General features: G+C 38.0%; 1 pseudogene; it reads left to right on the top strand.

Moving 5' to 3' along the window:
• The first annotated feature begins 4870 nt into the window (after positions 1-4870).
• Positions 4871-6718, top strand: LOC118841043 (annotated as a pseudogene).
• Positions 6719-23478: the final 16760 nt, after the last annotated feature.

Raw genomic sequence — 23478 nt, 5'->3', positions numbered from 1 at the left:
CATGCAAAAACTTTTTTTTGTTTGTTTTTGAACATCTGATTTTAAAACTTTGAGTTCCTAATTCTCTCCCCTCTTCCCTTCCCACCCACCCTCCCTAAGAAGTCGAGCAATTCAACCTAGGCCACATGTGTATCATTATGTATAACCCTTCCACAATACTCATGTTGTGAAAGGCTAACTACATTTTGCTCTTTCCCAACCCATCCCGCTTTATTGAATTTTCTTCCTTGACCCTGTTCCCTTTCCAAAGTGTTTGTTTTTGATTACCTTCACCCCCATCTGCCCTCCCCTCCATCATCCCCCCCCTTTTATTTTTTTTTCTTCCTCCCTCTTCTTTCCTGTGGGGTAAGATACACAACTGAGTATGTATGGTATTCCCTCCTCAGGCCAAATCTGATGAGCGCAAGGTTCACTCGTTCCCCCCTCACCTGCCCTCTCCCCTCCTCCCACAGAACTGCTTCCTCTTGCCACCTTTATGTGAGATAATCCACCCCATTCTATCTCTCCCTATCTCCCTCTCTCAGTATGATGCTCTCTCATCCCTTAATTTCATTTTATTTCTTTTAGATATCTTCCCTTCATCTTCAGCTCACCCTGTGTCACACATATATATACACATAGATATATACATACACATTCACTTATATATATATACATAAACATATATATATATATATATATATATATATATATATATATATGCATATTCCCTTCAGCTACCCTAATACTGAGGTCTCATGAATCATCCATGTCCTCTTTCCATGTAGGAATGTAAACAAAACAGTTCAACTTTAGTAAGTCCCTTGCAATTTCTGTTTCTTGATTACCTTTTCATGCTTCTCTTGATTCTTATGTTTGAAAGTCAAATTTTCTATTCAGTTCTGGTCTTTTCACTGAGAAAGCTTGAAAGTCCTCTATTTTATTGAAAATCCATATTTTGCCTTGGAGCATGATACTCAGTTTTGCTGGGTAGGTGATTCGAGGTTTTAATCCTAGCTCCATTGACCTCCGGAATATCGCATTCCAAGCCCTTCGATCTCTTAATGTAGAAGCTGCCAGATCCTGGGTTATTCTGTTTGGGTTTCCACAATACTCAAATTGTTTCTTTCTGGCTGCTTGCAGTATTTTCTCCTTGATCTGGGAGCTCTGGAATTTGGCAACAATATTCCTAGGAGATTTCTTTTTGGGATCTATTTGAGGAGGCGATCGATGGATTCTTTCAATTTCTATTTTGCCCCGTGCCTCTAGAATATCAGGGCAGTTCTCCTTCATAATTTCTTGAAAGATGATATCTAGGCTCTTTTCTTGATCATGGCTTTCAGGTAGTCCAATAATTTTTAAATTATCTCTCCTGGATCTATTTTCAAGGTCAGTGGTTTTTCCAAGGAGATATTTCACATTGTCTTCCATTTTTTCATTCCTTTGGTTCTGTTTTATAATATCCTGGTTTCTCATAAAGTCACTAGCTTCCACTTGCTCCAATCTAATTTTTAAAGTAGTATTTTCTTCAGTGGTCTTTTGGACCTCCTTTTCCGTTTGGCTAATTCTGCCTTTCAAGGCATTCTTCTCCTCATTGGCTTTTTGGAGCTCTTTTGCCATTTGAGTTAATCTGTTTTTTAAGGTGTTGTTTTCTTCAGTGTATTTTTCAGTATTTTTTGGGTCTCCTTTAGGAAGTCATTGACCTGTTTTTCATGGTTTTCTCACATCCTTCTCATTTCTCTTCCCAATTTTTCCTCTACTTCTCTAACTTGCTTTTCCAACACCTTTTTGAGCTCTTCCATGGCCTGGGACCAGTTCATGTTTTTCTTGGAGGTTCCTGTTGTAGGCTCTTTGACTTTATTAATTTCTTCTGTCTGTATGTTTTGGTCTTCTTTGTCAGCAAAGAAAGAATGCAGAGTCTGAGACTGAGTCTCGGTGCGTTTTCGCTGCCTGGCCATAATCCCAGCCAACTAACTTGACCTTTGAGTTTTTCAGTGGGGTATGACTGCTTGTAGACTAGAGAGTTCTATGTTCCACATTTGGGGGGGAGGTGCCAGCTCTGCCGCACCAGCACTGCTCCTTCCCCAAGGACCCCCAACCCGAACTGGGCTCAGATCTTCGGCAGTCTGTGCACCCCTGCTCTGATCCGCCACTTAATTCCTCCCACCAGGTGGGCCTGGAGCCGGAAGCAGCAGCAGCTGTAGCTGCACCACCTCCGCTGCCCCCGGGGCTGGAAGCCGAACCACGAACTCCTTCCACTCCCGCAGCTTTTCCCACTAACCTTCTCAGCAGTCTTTGGTGTTTGTGGGTTGAGAAGTCTCGTAGCTGCCGCAGCTCACTGAATCAGGGCGCTAGGGACCCCTCCGCCCGGCTTCTGGTCTGGATGGTCCAAGTCGCTCAGGCTGGGCTGTGCTCCACTCCGTTCCCAGCTCCCAGCTCCGTGCGGAATAGACCTCACCCAGAGACCATCCAGGCTGTCCTGGGCTGGAGCCCTGCTTCCCTCTGCTGTTCTGTGGGTTCTGCCGTTCTAGAATTGGTTCAGAGCCATTTTTTTATAGGTTTTTGGAGGGGCTCGGCAGGGAGCTCAGGCTGGTCCCTGCTTTCCAGCCGCCATCTTGGCTCCGCCTCCTTCTCACCTTCATTTTTACCCTCAAAGCACAGTCTTTTCCAAGATTGTATCCCCAGCAGGAAAAAAAAAATTCTTGGCATTTTCTCTCATTTTCTTTTGTTTTATTTTCTTTCTTCCTTCCTACTTTGTGGCTTTCTCTCTCTCTCTCTCTCTCTCTCTCTCTCTCTCTCTCTCTCTCTCTCTTTCCTTCCTTCCTTCCTTTTTTCCTTGCTTCCTTTCTCTCTCCTTTCCCTCCTCCCTTCTTTGTTCCTTCCATTCTTCCTCCTTTCCTTCCTCCCTTCCTTCCTTCCTTCCTTCCTTCTTTTCTACTCTTCTTGAAAGATTTAGAAATGAGGACATGGTTCAGGGAAGAGAATCAAAAATAACATCTTAAATTGACTGGGAAAATGCATTTTTATTTAATAATAAACAGACACTTGGAGAGTGCTAAAAGGACTTTGTGAATCTCTACTAACTGCATTAGTCGTAAATGTGAAGGTGTCTTGCTTTGTGTTCACTGACCTTGTTGGGACTAAAGTCTTTAACAAGTTGGTGCAAAGTAGGCCATGCAATTTTAGAGTTTTATTTTCTTCTCAGGACTGCTGACAGACTCCAAAAATATTAATTATGACTGGAAGTGGCTCAAATACTAAAAGCCCATTTCTTCCCCTTCTCTCATAGATTGGTATAAAACATTTAAAATGCTGACTGTTCTCATAATTTCCATGAGTTTCAGAATATAGGGGAAAGGCATTGCATTCAATTTTAATTTATGTTTCTGGGAAGGATAACTAATGAGGAAATCCCTACACCAGAGTTTCTACCTTGACATACCTCAGGATGACTTCTAATGACCTTTTCAGTCTGATTACACTCCAATATTGAGCAAAATTTCCTCCTTCAGCAGAGCTATCCCTAAAATTAGTCACTGAAAAATTAGTCAGCTGAAATCATAGGTAACTTCTGGTAGAGGGGCTTTGTCTACCACAATCAGGGTATATATTCTGATAACTCAAAGTTATTTAAGGCTTTAAGATTTATACTGTTAGCAGCTCTTTTTGTGGTGGCAAAGAATTGCAAATCAAGGGGATGTCCATCAAGTGGGGAATGGCTAAACAAATTGTGGTATATGAATATAAGGGAATATTATTGTGCAATAAGAAATGAGGAACAGACAGACTTCATTACAACCTGGAAAGACTTACACGAACTGATGCTGAGTGAGGGGAACAGAACCAGGAGATCATTATACAGGATTACAGACAAACCGTATCTGTAAGGACTAACTTTTATAGACTTGACTCCTCTCATCAACACAAGGTTCAAAGACAGATCCAAAAGTCTCATGATAGAAAAAGCTATGCACATCCAGAGAAAGAATTATGGAGTCTGAATGCAGATTGAGGCAAACTATTTGCTCTCTTTTTTTCCTTAATTTTTTGGTTTCATTTCTCCTTTCTCATGATTCATTCCATTGGTTATAATTCTTCTTTACAACTGGACTATTATGTAAATAAATTCAATGTGAAGGTAAATGTAGAACCTACGTTGGAACACATGCTGTCTTGTGGGGGGAGAGGGGAGGAGAGGGAGAGAACCCCAAGAACCTGTGGAACTGAATGTTGTAAACTAAAAATGAAAAAATAATAATAAATTTACAAAAAAGAAAGAAAAAAAGGCACCATAGACAATGAAAAAAAAATTCTGAAAAAAAAAGATTTACACTGTTTTTTAGATAAATTGATCTTTATAGTGGCCCAATGATGTAGTTTCCCTTATCTTTCCCATTTTGGGAGTGAGGAAAAGAGGCCCAGTGAGTTTAAGCAGTTCTCACAGGATCTCACAGCTTATAGATGCATAGGTGGAACTCAAACCCAGCCCTTCTTTATTCTGAAGTGGTGATATATGAGGTAAGGCTCAAGTCACCACTGCCTCAACAAGCTTTGTTTTTTTTCCATGACAATGCTTATACCCTCTTTTGGGCCATGTGGCTTTCTTTAAAAGGGCTGTACCTGGTTTTAAAATATTTCTTCCCATCACTAAAAACATAGACATGCTTATAAATATGTAAAGGTGGAAGAATACAACTTACCTAATTAGAGAAAAATTTCAGCACCAAAGTTGATATAAATCTCCCGTAGGCATCCTACCATGGAAACAAGTGAATCCAGTAATAGTCATTTATGAATCAGCGGGGGCCCATGGTAACATGGTAAGACTACCACCCTGTTGTTTTTAAGAAAACATTCTGTCAGGCCTTGCTGTGAGGCCTTGGTGGCAGCGATGGAGGGCATTTTCGAAGGCAGGGAGGACTACAAGGCATTCATGGTGCTGCATGGCCTGGCACTGCCGTGCTTCCTCCACAAGCTGCACTGTGAGATATTCAATGCTGGTGAGATGTTTGGAATCATGCAAGGTGAAGAGGTTAAGGAAGATGAAGGAGATGATGAAGAAGTGCAAGAAGAATGAAAAAGAAAGCAAATCCAGAGAGCAAATTCTGTTATAAAGTAATTGTGACCAATGAAACAGGCTCTGAGCAAATGGTCCCAATAACATATTTCTTATTGACCATGCCTGGATGTATGGAGTAGAACATGCCTGGCAGCAGCTGCTACAGGTTCCAAGGCTGCTAGACTGGATGACCGACATGATGGGAATTGAATTTCATGGGGAAATTCCAGATGAGGGCTCCATGGAGATTGTTTTGGAAGAAATGTGGAAGTACAACGAGACTTACCAGCTCTCTCAAGGGACTGCAGAGGAAAAAGTTCGTGTGGTATATCATGGATAAATTTGGTTCTAGGATTCAGCATTCAGATAACCCAAGCATTGCAACAGCACCCTTATTTTATATACCTCAGCAGATCGCTTACACAGTTTTTTGGCCCCTGAGAGACCTTGAAACAGGTGAAGAAGTGACCCTGGATTCTGCCTATGGAGAAATGGACCAGCTAATCTAGAAATTTGTGTTGTTGCCATTGATTCCTGTGGACATGGGGGACATCAGCTCCTCTACCCCCGAGCCATCAGAGAAACACTAACGGGCCATTTTGGAAGAAAACAAAGAAACATCACATTGTCATAAGTCTGCCAGCTTATCTCAAAAGTCATTTATTCAGGATTTACACAGATCTCCGGCAGGTGCTCAACAACCTCAAGCATCCCTGGTTTCATTTCATCACCTCACCACTTTGTACATCTTGTACAACTTCTCGCATTTCAAGGACTATAGGAAATTCAGGGAAGAAAGGACTTATAGGATGCTCAATCAATTCCCTTGCGAGAACCTCTTGACATTGAAGGACTACCTTACCTCCATCTCCAGACAAACAGGGGGACCTGAAGGGCTTAGTGGCTGCCCAAGACCTTCAACCTCCAGACAGAGCTGCTCTAGTTCATCAGTTACTTCCTACAATGGAAAGGAGGGGAGAAGACAATCATTGGATATGCAAGTCACGGAACTCAGCTTGAAGTTTAGACACTCATATCACTAACTGCCTTCACAATATCATCTGGCTCCCAGAGAGTGCCCTAAAGGTGGTCTCCAAATGCATAGAGAGCCCTGTCTTATTCCACAGAGAAGATGTGGGAATGGTCAAGACTGACATCTGCTATACTGTGCTTCTTCGCTCTGTCAGGTCCATGAGACTCTACACCTACGATGTGTTCTAGTTGTGGTTCTCCAACCAGCTTTTGCACTCAATGATTTGGATGACTATGAAAAGCACTTTACTGTGATGAACTATGACCCAGATGTGCCTCTGAAGCAGGTTCACTGTGATGAATTCATTCTTCTGTTTGAAAAGTAGTACCCAGAATACCCATGACCAACAGACCGACATCTTCAAGGTCTTCACCAAGTTGTTCCAGGCCACTACTGCCAAGCCCGCAACCCTGAGGTTCTGTGACTACTCTGCATCAAGAGCTGTGTACACCATAGACCTCATGCTGACGTGGGACCACTCTCCTCCTGCTAACAGCAAGAAAGTTATGCAGCTCCAGATCCTTGAGGTGAACTTCAACCTGGACTGTGAGAGGGCCAATAAGTACCACCCCACCTTCTTCAATGACATCTTCAGTGCCTTGTCCCTGGATAAGACAAAGAATTGTCATGTGACCTGCATCATCTAGGCCCAGGATGCTCCCATCCCCCATTCTCCAGGGCCTCTTCCTCTGGCCTGGTTGCTGCTTAGACCAGTGCTTCCTTCCAGAGCGACTGTGGGGGCACTCTAGGTTCTGAAACACCAGGTGAAGATGGGACATGCCTGCTAGTAACCAGTGCAAGCCACTGACCATTCTCTGGCCACTTTTTGCTTGGTGGGCAGGACCCATGGGTCCCATTCATTGACAGCACAGGCAGACCTGGATGTATATGTTCATATGTTTTCTGACAACTGTGTTCGCTCACTGCTGGCCAACATTGGAAGGTGCTTCATTCCATGATTCCCCCTCCTCCCAAGTATAAAGCAAGGTATGGGAGCTTGTAAAATCTTCTTGAGTTGTATTTTCCCCATAATTAGCAAGAGGGAAACTTTCACCAGCTGTATAGCTGTCATGTTTGGAATCCTCTGATGAAGAGGACTGAGTATTTGCCAAAGAACCTTTTTGCTGGAGGACTTTTTGGTTTCTGTGTGATGATAGTTTGTCTAGCACATGGTGATTTATAGTCACAAAGTGTTCTTCACAATTATCTGAAATTATTGGTAGGACTTGTGTTCTCACTTTACAGACGAGGCAACTGATTTACAGGAGTGGAGGTGACGTGTCACATGTGACTGGCTCAGACCTCAGCTCAGGTAGTTTTATCATCTTTTTGGGATTCAGGACTACACATACATACACACATGTGTATACACATGTGTACATACACACACCCCACTGACTTCACTCACTGTCTTGTTCCAGTTGTCTAGATTTCAAGACTAAATAGCTCTGAATCTGCTTGGTCCCTGTTGTTTTTCTCTTAGTTCTAAACATCCAAGCCATTTTGTTTTGTAAAAGGCTTAAAGACTCTTTTAAAGCGATCCTGAAGAAGGTGTATTTTGTTTTGAGTTTGAGAAATTGAAATACATGCTGTGTCATCAATCACAGAAAAGAGGCCATCCTGTTTTCCTGTTTGGTGATCTGCTCCTAGTTATAGGCTTTAGATTCCAGAGACAGGCTCAGGCCTGTCACTGATCGCTTGGGCTTCCTCAGTTTGCTCATCTAGAAAATGGGTTATAGTCCTTGCCCTGGCTACATTTCCTGGTAGCTGTGGTAAATGTGAAGACTTTGTCACTACAACACCTCACAGACAGGAATGATTACACTGCTTTCTCAGTGTTACCAACCTGTGCCCCACAGGCCACTGTTGCTGACCTTTGGCTGAAGGATAGTTGCAGTTACCTTTCGGTTGCTGAGGTTTTCTGGGAGAACAAGGATCATTGAATATATTGGGCTCTCTCCCACTTTGGTTTCCTCTCCCAGAGAGATATTCTTTGCCATGATTTGTAATGACAATATAATCCTGTTTTCTATTAAAAAAATAAAATATTCTGTCTAGGAAAGTCTGGTGGAAATGTATCACCTCCTTCTCCCCCAGCTTCATATATGTGAGGATTACCATAGGCATCAGTGTATCAAGTATTGTCCAAGAGATCTGGAAGATGGGACAATGCAAACTGTTTTGGGGAAGATTACAGACATTATTTTTACCAAAAGGGGAGCAATTGAGCAAATGTTGATAACTTCTTGTCCCATATGCTTACTTTTGCATCTCTACAAAACCTTTAAAGTTACATTTACTCTTATGTCAAGAGAAACTTATATGAAAGAAAGGTAGGGTTACATAATGGTAGAGAACCAAACACAGAGGCAAGAAGTCCTGGGTATAAGCCCACTTCTGATAGATACTGGTTGGGTGTTCCTGGAAAAGTCATTTAACCTCTCAGTGCTCTAGGCAAGTATTTAAGACTATACGTTACAAAAAAATAAATAAGAGGTTAAAAAGAGGAATTGTACTGGGAAAAGAGGAAAGCAGGAGGCTGAATGTGGTAAATTATATCACATGAAGAGTCATGAAAAACCTATTATACTTGGGGAAGGAAAGGAAAGAGTGAGGACTGTTTGAACCTTACTTTCATTGGATTTGGCTCAAAGAGGAAATAACATAAACACTCAGTTGGGTAAAGAAATCTATCTTATCCTATAGGGAAGGAGGAAAGCAAAGAAAAAAAAAAGAAAAGGGTTGGGCTGATAGAATGGAGTGAAGATTGAAGAGGGAGGTAGTCAGAAGCAAAACACTGGTGAAGGGGGACAGGGTGAAAAAAGAGAAAGAAAATATTATAAATGGGAAAAATAGGATGGAGAGAAATACACAGTTAGTAATCATAACTGCTGATGTCATGAACTCTCCCATAAAATGGAAATGGACAGCAGAGTAGATTAAAAAGAAGAATCCTACAATATCTTGTTTACACATTTGAAGAAATACATTTGAAGCAGAGAGTCACAAAAAAGAGTAATGGTAAAAGGCTGGGGCAGAATATAAAATGGTTCAGATGAAAGAAAGAAAGCAGGGATAGTGATCTTGATTTCAAACAAATTAAAAGCAAATGGATCTAATTTAAAAAGAAAAGGAAATAAACTACATCTTGCTAAAAGGTACCATAAACAGTGAAGTAATACCAATACAAAACAAATATTCACCAAGTGGTATAGCAACCAAATTCTAAGAGCATAGGTTAAGTGAGTTACAGGAAGAAATAGACAACAAAGCTATGCTAGTGGGGCACCTCAACCTCACCCTCTCAGAACTAGATAAATCCAACCACAATATAAATAAGAAAGAATTTAAGGAGGTGACTAGAATTTTAGAAAAGTTAGGTATGGTAGACCTCTGGAGAAAATTGAATGGGGATAGAAGGAAATATATCTTTTTCTCAGAAGTACATGAAACCTATACAAAAATTGACAATGTATTAGGGCATAACAACTTCACAGTCAAATGCAGAAAGGCAGAAATATTAAATGCATCCTTTTCAGATCATGATGCAATAAAAATTAGATGTACTAAATGGCCATGGAAAGATAGATTAAAAATTAATAGGAATCTAAATAATCTAATTCTAAGAATGGGTGGATCAAACAAATTATGGAAACAATAAATAATTTAATCAAAGAGAATGACAACAGTTAGACAACATATCAAAATTTATGGGATGTGGCTAAAGTAGTACTTAGGGGATATTTTATATCTCTAAATGCTTACATGAATAAATTAGACAAAGAGCAAATCAATTAATAGGGCATGCAATTTTTAAAAAGCCACAAAAAGAACAAATTAAAAATTCCCAACTAAATATCAAATTAGAACTTCTCAACATCAAAAGAGAGAATAATAAAATTGAAAGTAAGAACATTATTAAACTGATAAATAGAGCTATTTTCATGAAAAAGAAAAACATAAAATAGATAAACCTTTAGCTAATTTGATTAAAAATAAAAGAGAAGAAAAACAAATAAATTACCAGTATCGAAAAGAAAAGGGGTAAATTCACCACTAGTGAACAGGAAATTAAAGCAGTAATTACAATCTGTTTTGCCCAACTGTGTGCCAATAAATCTGGCAATCTAGGTGAAATGAATGAATATTTACAAAAATATAAATTGCCCAGATTTAAAGATATAAAAATACTTAAATAATCCCATTTTAGTAAAAGAAATGATAACAAGCCATCAATGAACTAAGAAAATCACCTCCTGGGCCAGACAAATTTACAAGTGAATTCTACCAAACATTTAAAGAACAATTCATTCCAATACTATATAAACTATCTGGGAAAAAATAGGCTAAGCAGTCCACCCAAATTCCTTTTATGACACAAATACGCCACAACCAGAAAGAGCCAAAACAGAGCAAGAAAACAATAGATTAATTTACCTAATGAATATTGATGCAAAAATTTTAAATAAAATATTAGCAAAGATATTATAGCAATTTATCAACAGGATGATACATTACATCCAGGTGGAATTTATACCAGGAATTCAGGTCTGGTTCAATATTAAGAAAACTATTAGCATAATTGAACATATAATAATAAAGCCAACAGAAATCATATGATTATATTGATAGATGCAGAAAATAAAACTTTTGATAAAATATAGCACCCATTCCACATATAATAGAACTAGAGAACATAGGAATAAATGGAATAAGAAGAGAATATAAGAATAGATGATGAGTAGTATCTATCTAAAATCATCAGCAACCTTTATCTGTAGTGGGGGTAAGCTAGAAACCTTCCCAATAAATTCAGTAGCAAAAGAAGGATGCACATTATTACCACTATTATTCAATATTGTATTGTATTCAATATTATATTAGAAATGTTAGCTTTAGCAACAAGAGAAGAAAAAGAATTTGAATGAATTAGGCTAGGCAATGAGGAATCCTAGAGAATCAACTGAAAAACCATTTGAATTAATTAACAACTCTAGCAATGTTGCAGGATATAAAATGAATCTACATAAATTATCAGCATTTCTATACATTTCCAACAAAGCTTATCAGCAAGAGACAGAAAGAAAAATCTCATTTAAAATAACTATAGACAATATAAAATATCTGGTAGTCTACTTACTAAGATAAACCCAGGACCTATAAGAAGACAATTACAAAACACTTTTCATAGGAATAAAGTTAGGTTTAAACAACTGGGGAAAAAGAAAACTTCATTTGCTCATGGGTAGTCCAAGCAAATACAATAAAATGATAATTCTACCTAAATTAATTTACTTATTCAATGCCATACAAATCAATCAAACTAGCAAAAACTTATATTTTATGGAGCTAGAAAAAATAATAACAAAATTCATCTAGAAGAACAAAAGATCCAGAGTGTCAAGGAATTAATGAAAAGTAATGCAAGGGAAGGTGGCCAAGCTGTGCCAGATCTTAAATTGTATTATAAAGCAGCAATCATCAAAATTACTTGGTAGTCACTAAGAAATAGAATGGTGGGTCAGTGGAATAGGTTAGGTGCCCAAGACACAATAGTCAATAACTATAGTAATCTACTTGATAAACCCAAAGATTCCAGCTCCTGCGATAAGAACTCATTATTTAACAGAAACTGCTGGGAAAACTCAAAAATAGTTTGACAGAAAGTAGGCATAGACTAACATCTCACATCATATACCAAGATAAATGTGTACACAATTTAGATATAAAAGCTGATATCAAAAGCAAACTAGGAGAGCAAGGAATACTCTATATTAATGGAGAACAGATGAATTTGTGACCACACAAGAGATAGAGGGAGTTATGAAATGCAAGTGGATGATTTTGATTACATCAAATTGAAAAAGGTTTTGCACAAAAAAGCCAATGCGTCCATGATTAGGAGGGAAGCAGAAAGCTGGGAAACTATTTTTACAGCCAGTGTCTTTGATAAAGGCCTCATCTCCTAAATATAAAGAGAAGTGAGTCAAATTTATAAGAATACAAATCATTCCACAATTGATAAACGGTCAAAGAATATGAACTGGCAGTTTTCAGACAAAGAAATTAAAGCTATCTTTACTTATATAAAAATGTTCTAAATCACTCGATTAGGGAAATGCAAATCAAAACAACTCTGAGGTACCACATTATACCTATCAGATTAGCTAACATGACAAAACAAGAAAATGATAAATGTTGGAGAAGATGTGGGAAAATTGGAACACTAGTGCAGTGTTGGTGGAGTTGTGAAATGATCCAACCATTCTGGAGAGCAATTTGGAAATATGCCCAAATGGATATAAAACTGTGCATAACCTTTGACCCAGCAATATCAATTTTAGGTCTGTATCCCAAAGAGATCATAAAAACAGGAAAAGATCCACATGTACAAAAATATTTATAGCAGCTCTTTTTGTGGTGGCCAAAAATTGTAAATTGAAGGGATACCCATGAGTTGGGGAATGGCTAAACAAATTGTGGCATATAAATGTAATGGAATACTAACAGCAAATGGCGCAATGACTAACTTTGTTAGACTTAGCTCTTCTCAACAATGAAAGCAAGGATGTAAGATAACTCCAAAAGACTCATGATGGAAAATGCTATCCACATCCAGAAAAAGACCTGTAGAGTCTGAATGCAGATAGAAACATACTATTTTGCTCTCTCTCTTTGTTGTTGTTTTGTTTCTTCTTTCTCGTGGTTCCTCACATTGATGCTAATTCTTTACAATGTGACCAATGTGAAAATATGTTTAATATGAATGGATATGCATAGTCTATATCAGATGGGGGAAGAAGAAGGAGGGGAGAAAATTTAGAACTCAATATCTTTTGGAAATGAATGTTGAAAACTAAAAAATAATTAATTTAAAGAAAGAGTTGCAAGTATCATCTTCCCATGTAGGGATATAAATAGTTTAGCTCTATCGAATCCGTGTTTTTTTTTTTCTTTTACCTCTTTACCTGTTTGTGTGTCTCTTGGATCTTGATATTGGAGGTCAAATTTTTGGTTTAATTATGACCTTCTCCTTATGAGAATTTGGAATCTTTCTATTTCATTGAATGACTGTATTTTACCTGGATGTATTATGCTTAATTTTTCCAGGTAAGAGATTTTTGGTTGTAGTCCTAGTTCCTTTGCCTTCCGGAATATCATATTCCATGGCCTCTGATCCCTTTATTGTTGCAGCTGCCACATCTATCTAATCCTGATTGTGACTCCCTGATATTTGAATTGTTTCTTTCTGTCCACTTGCAGTATTTTTTCTTTGACCTGGTATTTCTGAAATTTGGCTATAACTTATTGTTCCTTGAAGTTTTTATTTTGGGATCTCACTTGCGGTGATCTGTGGATTTTCTGCTTTCTGATTCCAGGACATAAGGGCAGCTTCCCTTTGTAATTTCTTGAAAGATGCTGCCCTGGTCCTCCTTTTGATCATGGTTTTGAGGTAGTCCAAAGATTCTGATATTGTCTCTCCTGGATCTATTTTCCTGGTCAGTTGCTTTTCGCATGAGATGTTTTACATATTTTTCTCCATTTTATCATTTTTTTAAAAATTTGTTTGAATGATTCATGATGTCTTATAGGGTTATTAGCTTCCACTTGCCCAACACTAGCTTTTAAGGTGTTGTTTTCCTCAATTAGCTTCTGTACATTCTTTTTCTTTTGGCAGTTATGCCCCTTGAGAGTTGTTTTCTTCAGTGGAATTTTGCATCTCCTTTTCCATTTGGTCAATCCTACTTTCTAATCAGTTTTCCAAGCTGCTGACCTTTTTTTGTAATTCTCTTCTATCACTCTTATTTTTTTTCCATTTTTTCTTCTACCTCTCTTTTATGATTTTTAAGCTCCTTTTGGAGCTCTTCCATATGTTCTTTCTGGGCTTAAGAGCATTTCCCATTTTTCTTTATTGTTTTGCCCATAGATGTTTTGACATTGTTGTCCTCTTCTGAGTTTGTGTCTTGGTCTTCACTGTCATCAGAATAACTTTCTATGGTCAGATTCTTTTTTGCTGTTCTTGTTGTTCATATTGTTTTTTGCTCATCTTTTCTTTTTTTCTGTTAAATTTGTGCTTTGTACTTCAGTTTGAAGGGGCACTGTGTCAAGCTTCTTATTCCAGGAGCTGAAGGCCCTGGCTGTTTACCTGATGATGCTGCCCTGAGGCCTCTGGGGGACCCCTGTTGCTTGTGCTGTGATGAGGGATTTGGGTGAGGGGTGGTTGGTGCGGCTGGTGTCTGGTGGGGTCTGGCAACTTACCTGGTGCTGATCTAGGGTCCTATTGGTAGTGTCTGAAAGGTTCTGGGCCCAGGTCAGGTATTTATGCATCTCTCCAGTGCTACACTGAGGTACATGGGGTTCTGGCCTACTTTCTTGTCATGCTGGAAAATGCCTGTTTGCCTGGGGCTATGTTGAAACTTGTGGTGGTTCTTGAAGCTGGAGTCTGAGGGTTCCCCTGGCACATGAAGTGTCCTGGTTTTGGCCTTTGCCTGCTCCATCACAGTGGGGCTGAGGATCTCCCACTAGTTTGCTGATGTGGGGCTTCCTGCTAGTTTGCTGTGACACTTCCTGGCCTTGGATGCACTTCTTTTTTTTTTTTCCTGAGTGAGATGGACCTTTCTTGCCAATCTTCTAAGTTTCTTGGTCTAAAAGATTTTTTCACCCCATCTTTTTGCTGTTTTTTTTGTTCCTGGATTTGGTTTGGAATGCTGTTTTATGGTTGTTCAGAGATGAACGTGGGAGAGTTGTAGCGATTTACTCCTTACTCCACCATCTTGGCTCTCAGAAGTTTTGGGCACTCTCTTTAGGATGGATGATTTGTGATTCATACTGTTATAAGTAATACCCAGGTACATGAAACCACAATTCCATTAAAATACTGAAGCATTGGATTATGACTTTCTGGAGGTGAGGTACTATGCAGCTTAAAACTGCACTAACACTTTTGGGACATCCTGTATCATGTCCCTCTACCTCCAAAGTCACCGAGTAAAATTAAGAGACTTACTAAATATTGTAGTGTAACAACAATGTTGCTAGCATCAGTTGTGGAGCTGAAAGACCTATAACAACAGCCCACAGAAGGGCTGCTAGCACAGATTTTTTGATCTGTTTTTCTAAGGAAAGCTACTTTAAGGAGTTAACAATCTTACTTTAATTAAATATACATATGCCATTCACTTATTTCAGGGGGGAAAGCCAGTACCCTGAACTTCAGAGAGAATACAAACAGAAATTACAAGCATACATTATATAAACAGAGAAAATAAACAAGAATCAGTAGACAGGCTTCTAGCTGTCTGTCCAAGCAATACACAAACAGTTACTAGAGAGAGGCACCAACATCTGGATTTTCAAAGTTGGGGCTGGGGGTTGCTTCAACAACTACCCAAAGTCTCATCACCAACACTCTTTCAATGAGTGTGCCCCTAAAGGCAAAACTCTAACCTCTGAGTTTATATATACTTCTTCAGGGTCAAAGGGCATCAAAACCATGCAACTCAAACCCACATGTCTTAGGTCTTCTTGTGACTTAAAAGTTTGCTCAGGGTCAGAGGGCATCACAACCATGGGACTCAAACCTATGTTAACTAGGCCTTCCTTTGAGGTAAGCAGGTCATCAAAGACTTCCAATTCAATTAAAGATTCCTTAGTGCTGAGAAGCACTCCAAAACAAAGACAACAAAAAGTCCACTTTGCTTGCCATTACACTTGAAAAGCAAAACTCATCAAAGGTACTTGATTACCTCAGCAGTCCAAAAGAGAAAACAGTAAAATAGTCCCACCCTAATTACCATAACATATAGGTGTGGTCTGTATGTCAGTGATAAGTCACACATTAGTAATGGGACCCCAAACCATCTCTCTTACTCTTCATTCAAAAATGACACGCCCCAATTTCAGTGATGTCATTGTTAGTTCTAGGTGGGTGAGATGTTTTTGCATGAACCTTGTTTTTTAAAGCTGCAGAATGTAGACAGTCAAAATGAGCTGAAAACTAGTACAAAAATGTTATCAAAGGCTCTGTCTTTGTATGTGCACACCACCAAAAGTAGATAGAAAAGACATAATTAGCGTAGAGTTTGAATTCATGGTCTGATATATAATTGGGATTTTATCCAGATATAGGAGGCATTTCCAACAAGAACCTGAGTAACTTCATCAATTTCAAATTGAAATGGGTTTTTCTAACCTTGTCACCTCTCTCTCTCTCTCTCTCTCTCTCTCTCTCTCTCTCTCTCTCTCTCTTTCTCTCTCCACAAATAAAAAGTTTGGATTTTATTTTTACATAGAAAATTTTGACGTAAGCATAAAGATTTTATGACATTGTTTTGTAGAGTAGCTAGTAACATAAAAGAATGGGTGTCCTATTTTACTGGGATTTAAAAAAAAATCAGAAATCCCCTTTTTACAGAGATACCCAATCTGATATATACACACCCACACACATACACATACAAATATACATGCATGTTATATTTTTAACACAAAATACACACATATATACATATTTCTATATACATATATGCATGCATACATCCATACACACACAACTATTTGGAGGAAACCTTAAGGGAGATGGAAAGATGTTCAGATGACTTCGTAAATATAACCTACTTAATAACCTTTCCCCCTTGGTTGGCTCACCTGAGAAGCACATTATTGACATTCTAAAGTTAGGAGGTGTGTCACTGAAGCAAAGCTCACACCTACTTCATACTCATCAGAGTTGAAATTAACAGACATGGCAGAATGGTATCTCATCATTTCTAGATGTAACCACACTGGTTTTAGGGGTACTAAGCCTTGTACTTCAGTAGAGGCAAAGTACAGGAAATCTGTTGTTGATACCTTTGCATCTTTCATTTGCTCCAATGTCTCCCCTTGACTTTCAGGGACCTGTGAAAAAATTCCTATGGAATTCTTAGCTAATAGCAGTTTGTCTTACTCTTTTCTTTTTAAAAATCAAATAGGCTAACAGTAATCTATTTAGTTTTTTTAAGGAAACAATTCTAAATGTTTCTTATTAATTCAATGATTTGAAGTCTGTGATCCACCTCCTGACAAATGATGGATTAAATATGCAGAATGAGACATACATTTTGAACGTAGCCATTGTAAAAAATTTGTTGTACTTGACTATCCTTATCTGTTATGAAGTTTTGTTTTTCTTTCTGTCAGTAATAGGTGGATATGGGGGGGGAGATAAAATAAATGCTTGTTAATTGAATAAAATGATTTTAAAAGTCTTGTCTGTCAAAAGTATTTGAATTTTAAGAGGGTGTACTCTTGGGAATTGAAAAATCTTGAAGATCAAAATAAAAGCTTCTGGGAGGGATCTCAAATGAGGGGGTTTTAGATGAGGAGATACTGAGAAGGATACATAAGGATACTGAGAAGGGTCTCCAGTTAGGAAGTTTATTGCTCCCAGGCATGTATATGTATGTGTCTCCCTTTGCCCTTTAGACTGGCACACAATTATGATGGTGACAGGCTGTGGAGCCCACCTGAAAACCCAGATCCCCTGGTTCTGTGTATTTATGTCTGATTATTGTTAGATTCACAGGGATTGAATAGAAAGGGAATTTTGTGACCAGTCAATCAGGAGTTGGTCGGGACTTTGAACCCCTTTATTAACCACAAAGACCCTGGTATTAATAAATTTGCTAACTTTACATACCTGAATTAGATAAAGTTTGCTAAAGTGATAGCTTTCTAACTTTGCATTTCTAACCCTATATGTAGTTGACTCAACCAGTTGTTGGGTTCCTAAAAACCATTCCAGTATACAGGAAGGTCAATCAGTGACCAGAAATGAAGTCCTTTCTGTTAGCTAGGACTTACCAATAGATCAATCCTCACTACCTCTTTAATGATGGAATTTAAAGCCACATAGGGAGTAATAATAATAATGATAGCTAATATTTTCATGCCAGTTGCTGTGCTTTACAATTATTAACTCATTTTTCACCTCACAACAACTATTGAAGGTAGGTGTTATTATAATCCTCATTTTACAGATGACTCTAAAACTGGAGTTGAATGATGGTAAGTCCCACTAAGGGTCAGAGAGCTAATAAATATCCGAGTTCAGATTTGAACTCAGGTCTTCCTGAAACCAGGCCTTTCTCTATCTCCACTGTGCCACCTAACTGTCCTACTTATCTGTAACTTGATCATTATAACTCTCTTCTTTCACCAATATAGGTCAAAACAGAAATATATTTAAGTAGGTGGTCCTAAGGGATAAGGATTATTGTGGCCAAAACATATAAGTACCCTGTGGCCAACCTGGTGAGGAGCCCCGCCCCCTCAATTCAGTCATACTGATTCTAAGATAACAGACATAGTCCATCACCAGGCTCACAATACCTTTTCACCTCAGTATTCTTGGGAATGAGTGAAAGACTGTGAATCAGGCACTGAGCTTATTGATGAAAGAAGCAGAGTGACTTGGAGGTCAGTAGACAACAGCTACAAAAATCTTGATATCGTGCTAAATATGAATTGAATGAACCTCAGAGGAAGGGAACTGAATACTCGTGGTAGAGTGAGAACCTGGAACTGGCAATGGGGAGCAAGGAGTATTCTCAGTCTACTAACATAATGAATCAGTTAGGAAGATCTGAGATGAAATCCTGGGTTCAAATGTGGTATACTGGCTGTGTGATTCTGGACAAATCAGCACCTTTCAGCAAGGCAGAAAACCTCTAATGACAGGTGTTAATTTTCATTGAACAGGATGTGATGTTTTCATGTGGGGGGGGAAGAATCAAGGAAGAAGAAAGAAGGAGGAGAAGGAGAAGATGGATAAGGAGAAAGAGAAGCAGGAAAAGGAGAAAGAGAAGCAGGAGAAGGAGAAGAAAGAAGAGGAGGAGGAGGAGGAGAAGGAGGAGAAGGACGAGGAAGAAGAGGATATGATAATGATGATGATGATGATGATTTCAAGTTTTCTTCTATTTGCGTTACAGCAGACCTGGAATTTCAGAAATATACTGGGTTCCTGACAAATTATTTCCTTAACCATTGAAGATTGATAGTCTTTCTTTAATTTACAGTCTAAGAGAGTTGACTAGGGGTACTGAGAAGTTAAATCACTTGCCCAGGGTTACAATAATCATTATGTGTCAAGAGACAAAATCTAAACCCTGGTTCTCATGAATCTAGCTCTCTATCCATTAAATCATGATGTGTCATGTTATGCTGTGTGTGTGTGTGTGTGTGTGTGTGAGAGAGAGAGAGAGAGAGACAGAGAGAGAGAGAGAGAGAGAGAGAGAGAGAATTGAAAGTGATTTTAAAAGGACATGCTTAAATTCTCAAATGAGTGAGTAGGGAGAAATCTCATATTGTGCATATTACTCATGCTGTTAAGAATGAATGTTAATTCCTAAAGGTAGAGAACTCATGTTGCTCACTACATTGTGAACTCTTATTCACAATTGACAGAGTCATGGTCTCTCTGGCATGTATCCAGTCCAACATTAATCATCTTTGCAGCATCAGCAACAAGTGGTCGTTTAATTTTATATTTCTAGTGAGGAGAAGCTCATTACCTCCCAAGGTAGTTCATTCAACTTTTGACTAGTTCTCCTGGGATATTTGTCCTTATTTCAAGTTCAAAGATTTCTCTTTTAAACTTCAACCCATTGCTCCTAGGTCTACCATGTGGGGATTGGACAGAAAAAAATAGAACAAATCTAATCTTTCTTCCACATGACAGCCCTTCAAACACTTGCAGGGATCTATCACCTCCCATTCTACCATGACCAACACCATCACCCAAAACTCCCTCTAGACTAAGTAACTCTAGTTCTTCCACATGGTCCTCATATTATAGTCTCTCATCTTATCTTCCTGGTCACTCTCTTCTCTGGAAGTGTTCCAGTATTTCTCTCACCTTAATAAAATGTAATGCTTAGAACTGCATACATCATTCCAAATGTAGTAAGACTAGGAAACAATGAAGTAAAACTATCATCTCCCCCTCTTTGGATTCTATGCCTCTCTTAATTGAGTACTTGTATCACACTAATTTCTATTTTTGTCTGCCATGTGACGGTATTGATTCAAACTGAGTTTTGGGCCCCTAGATCTTTGTAAACTTCATCAACTTAACCGTTTTCTAAGCACATTTCTTCTATCCTATATTTTTGAAGTAGATTTTTTCCAACCCAACATGAAGAGAAATACATGTATTGCATTTATATCTGTTATTACATTTCTTCGTATTCTATTCAGTTAAAGATCTTTTGAATCTCAAGTGTCCAATATGTTGGCTTTTCCTCTCACGTTTGGAATATTTTTTTATTATTATTTATTTTTAGTTTTAGTTTACAACAGATGGTTCTACATAATTTTAAGTTCCAGATTTTCTCCCCTCCCTCCCCAGGACGGCATGGAATCTCATATAACTACCACAAATAACTTTGCATTGAATTAATTTATACACTAGTCAAGTTGCAGAGAAGAATTATGACCAATGGAATGAATCATGAGAAAGAAGAAACAGAACCAATAAAAAACCCCAAAAACAAAAACAAAAGAGAAGAGAAAAAGGCGAGTCTGAAGTGTGCCTCAATCTGCATTCAAACTTCATAGTTCTTTCTCTGGATGTAGATAGCATTCTCCATCGTGAGTCCTTTGGAGTTGTCCTTGCACCCTGTGTTGTTGAGAAGAGCGAAGACTGTCAGAGTTGGTCCTCATCGAATCCACATATCTGTGGTTGTGTACAATGCTCTCCTGGCTCTGCTCTGCTCACTCAGCATTATATCGTGTAGGATTTTCCAGGTTGTTACGAAGTCCGTATCATCCCCATTTCTTATGGCACAATAGTATTCCATTACCTTCATATACCACACCTTGTTCAGCCATACCCAAATTGATGGGCATCCCTTTCATTTCCAATTATTGGCTACCACAAAAAGAGCCACTATAAATAATTTTGTACATATGTGTCCTTTTCCCGCTTGTGTGATTTCTTTGGGATACAACCCTAGAAGTGATATTGCTGGGTCAAAGGGTATGAACATTCCTGTGGCCCTTTGGGCGTAGTTCCAAATTACTCTCCAAAATGTCTGGATCATCTCACAACTACACCAGCAATGTAACAATATTCAAATTTTCCCACATCCTCTCCAGCATTTATCATTTTCCTGTTTTGTTATTTTAGTCAATCTGACAGGAGAGAGATGGTATCGAAGAGTTGTTTTAATTTGCATTTCTCGAATCAGTAGTGATCCAGAGCATTTTTTCATATGCCTATAGATAGCTTTAATTTCTTCCTCTGAAAACTGCCTGTTCATATCCTTTGACCATTTCTCAATTGGGGAATGGCTTGTAGTCCTATATATTTGGCTCAGTTCCCTGTATATTTTAGAAATGAGGCCTTTATCTGAGATACTAGTTGTAAAGATTTTCTCCCAATTTTCTGCTTCCCTCCTAATTTTCATTGCACTGGCTTTTTTATACAAAAACATTTCAATTTAACATAATCAAATTATCCATTTTGCATTTTATAATGCTCTCTATCTCTTGTTGGGTCATGAATTCTTTTCTTTTCCATAAATCTGATAAGTAAACTACTCCTTGTTCTCACAAATTACTTATAGTATCAGCCTTTACTCCTAAGTCATCAACACATTTTGACTTTATTTTGGTATATGGTGTAAGATATTGGTCTATGCCCAGTTTCTGCCCTACCATTTTCCACTTTTCACAGCAGTTTTTGTGAAAGACTGAATGCTTAGCCCAGAAGCTGTCCTCTTTGGGTTTATCAAAGAGGAGGTTGCTATAGTCGTTGACTTCTCCATCTTGTGTACCTGTCCTATTCCACTGATCCACATCTCTGTTTCTTAGCCAGTACCAGGTAGTTTTGATAACTGCTGCTCTGTAGTACATTTTAATATCTGGTATGGCTAGGCCACCTTCTCTAGCATTTCTTTTCATTAATACCCTAGATATTCTAGACCTCTTGCTTTTCCAGTTGAATTTTATTATAATTATGTCCAGCTCAGTAAAATAATTTTTGGTAGTTTAATTGGTATGGCACTGAATAGATAGATTAATTTAGGTAAAATTGTCATTTTTATTATATTAGCTCAGCCTAACCATGAGCAACTGATATTTTTCCATTTATTTAGATCTGACTTTATTCACATGAAAAGTGTTTCATAGTTATGTTCATATAGGCCCTGGGTTTGTCTTGGCAAATAGACTCCAAAATATTTTATAGTGCCTTCAGTAACTTTGAATGGAATTTCTCTTTCTATCTCTTGCTGTTGGGCTTTGTCAGTAATGTATAGGAATGCTGAGGATTTATGTGGGTTTATTTTATATTCTGCAACTTTGCTAAAGTTGTTTATTATTTCAAGTAGTTTTTTATTTGATTGTCTAGGATTCTCTAAATAAATCATCATGTCATCTGCAAAAAGTGATAATATAGTTTCTTCTTTTCCTATTCTAATTCCTTCAATTTCTTTTTCTTCTCTTATTGCTGCAGCTAAACTTTCAAGTACCAAATTGAGTAGTAGGGGTGATAATGGACATCCTTGTTTCACCACTGATCTTATTGGGAATGCATCTAGCATATCCCCATTACAAATAATGCTTGTTGATGGTTTTAGGTAAATGCTATTTATGATTTCAAGGAAGGTTCCATTTATTCCTATGCTTCCTAGTGTTTTTAATAGGAATGGGTGTTGTACTTTGTCAAAGGCTTTTTCTGCGTCTATTGAGATGATCATATGGTTTCTGCTAGTTTTGTTGTTGATATGGTCAATTATGCTAATAGTTTTCCTAATATTGAACCAGCTTTGCATTCCTGGAATAAATCCTACCTGGTCATAATGTATTATTCTTGTGATGAGTTGCTGCAATCTTTTTGCTAAAATTTTATTTAAAATTTTTGCATCGATATTCATTAGAGAAATTGGTCTATAATTTTCTTTCTCTGTTTTGACTCTACCTGGTTTGGGCATTAGTACCATATTTGTGTAATAAAACGAATTTGGTAGGACTCCTTCTTCATCTATTTTCCCAAATAGTCTACAAAGTATTGGAATTAGTTGTTCTTTAAATGTTTGATAGAATTCACGTGTAAAACCATCTGGCCCTGGAGAGTTTTTCCTAGGGAGTTCATTGATGGCATGCTCAATTTCTTTTTCTGAGATGGGAATATTTAGAAATTTTACTTCCTTTTCTGTTAATCTGGGCAGTTTATATTTTTGTAGATATTCATCCATATGTCCACGGATGTCAAATTTATGGGCATACAATTGGGCAAAATAATTCCTAATTATTGTTTTGATTTCCTTTTCATCAGAGGTGATCTCACCCTTTTCATTTTTGATACTGGTAATTTGATTTTCTTCTTTCTTTTTTTTAATCAAATTAATGAAAGGTTTACCAA

This window comes from Trichosurus vulpecula, chromosome 3 (genome assembly GCF_011100635.1).
Source record: "Trichosurus vulpecula isolate mTriVul1 chromosome 3, mTriVul1.pri, whole genome shotgun sequence".
In the NCBI taxonomy this organism is placed as follows: Eukaryota; Metazoa; Chordata; class Mammalia; order Diprotodontia; family Phalangeridae; genus Trichosurus; species Trichosurus vulpecula.
This window is presented reverse-complemented; position numbering and strand designations above follow the sequence as displayed.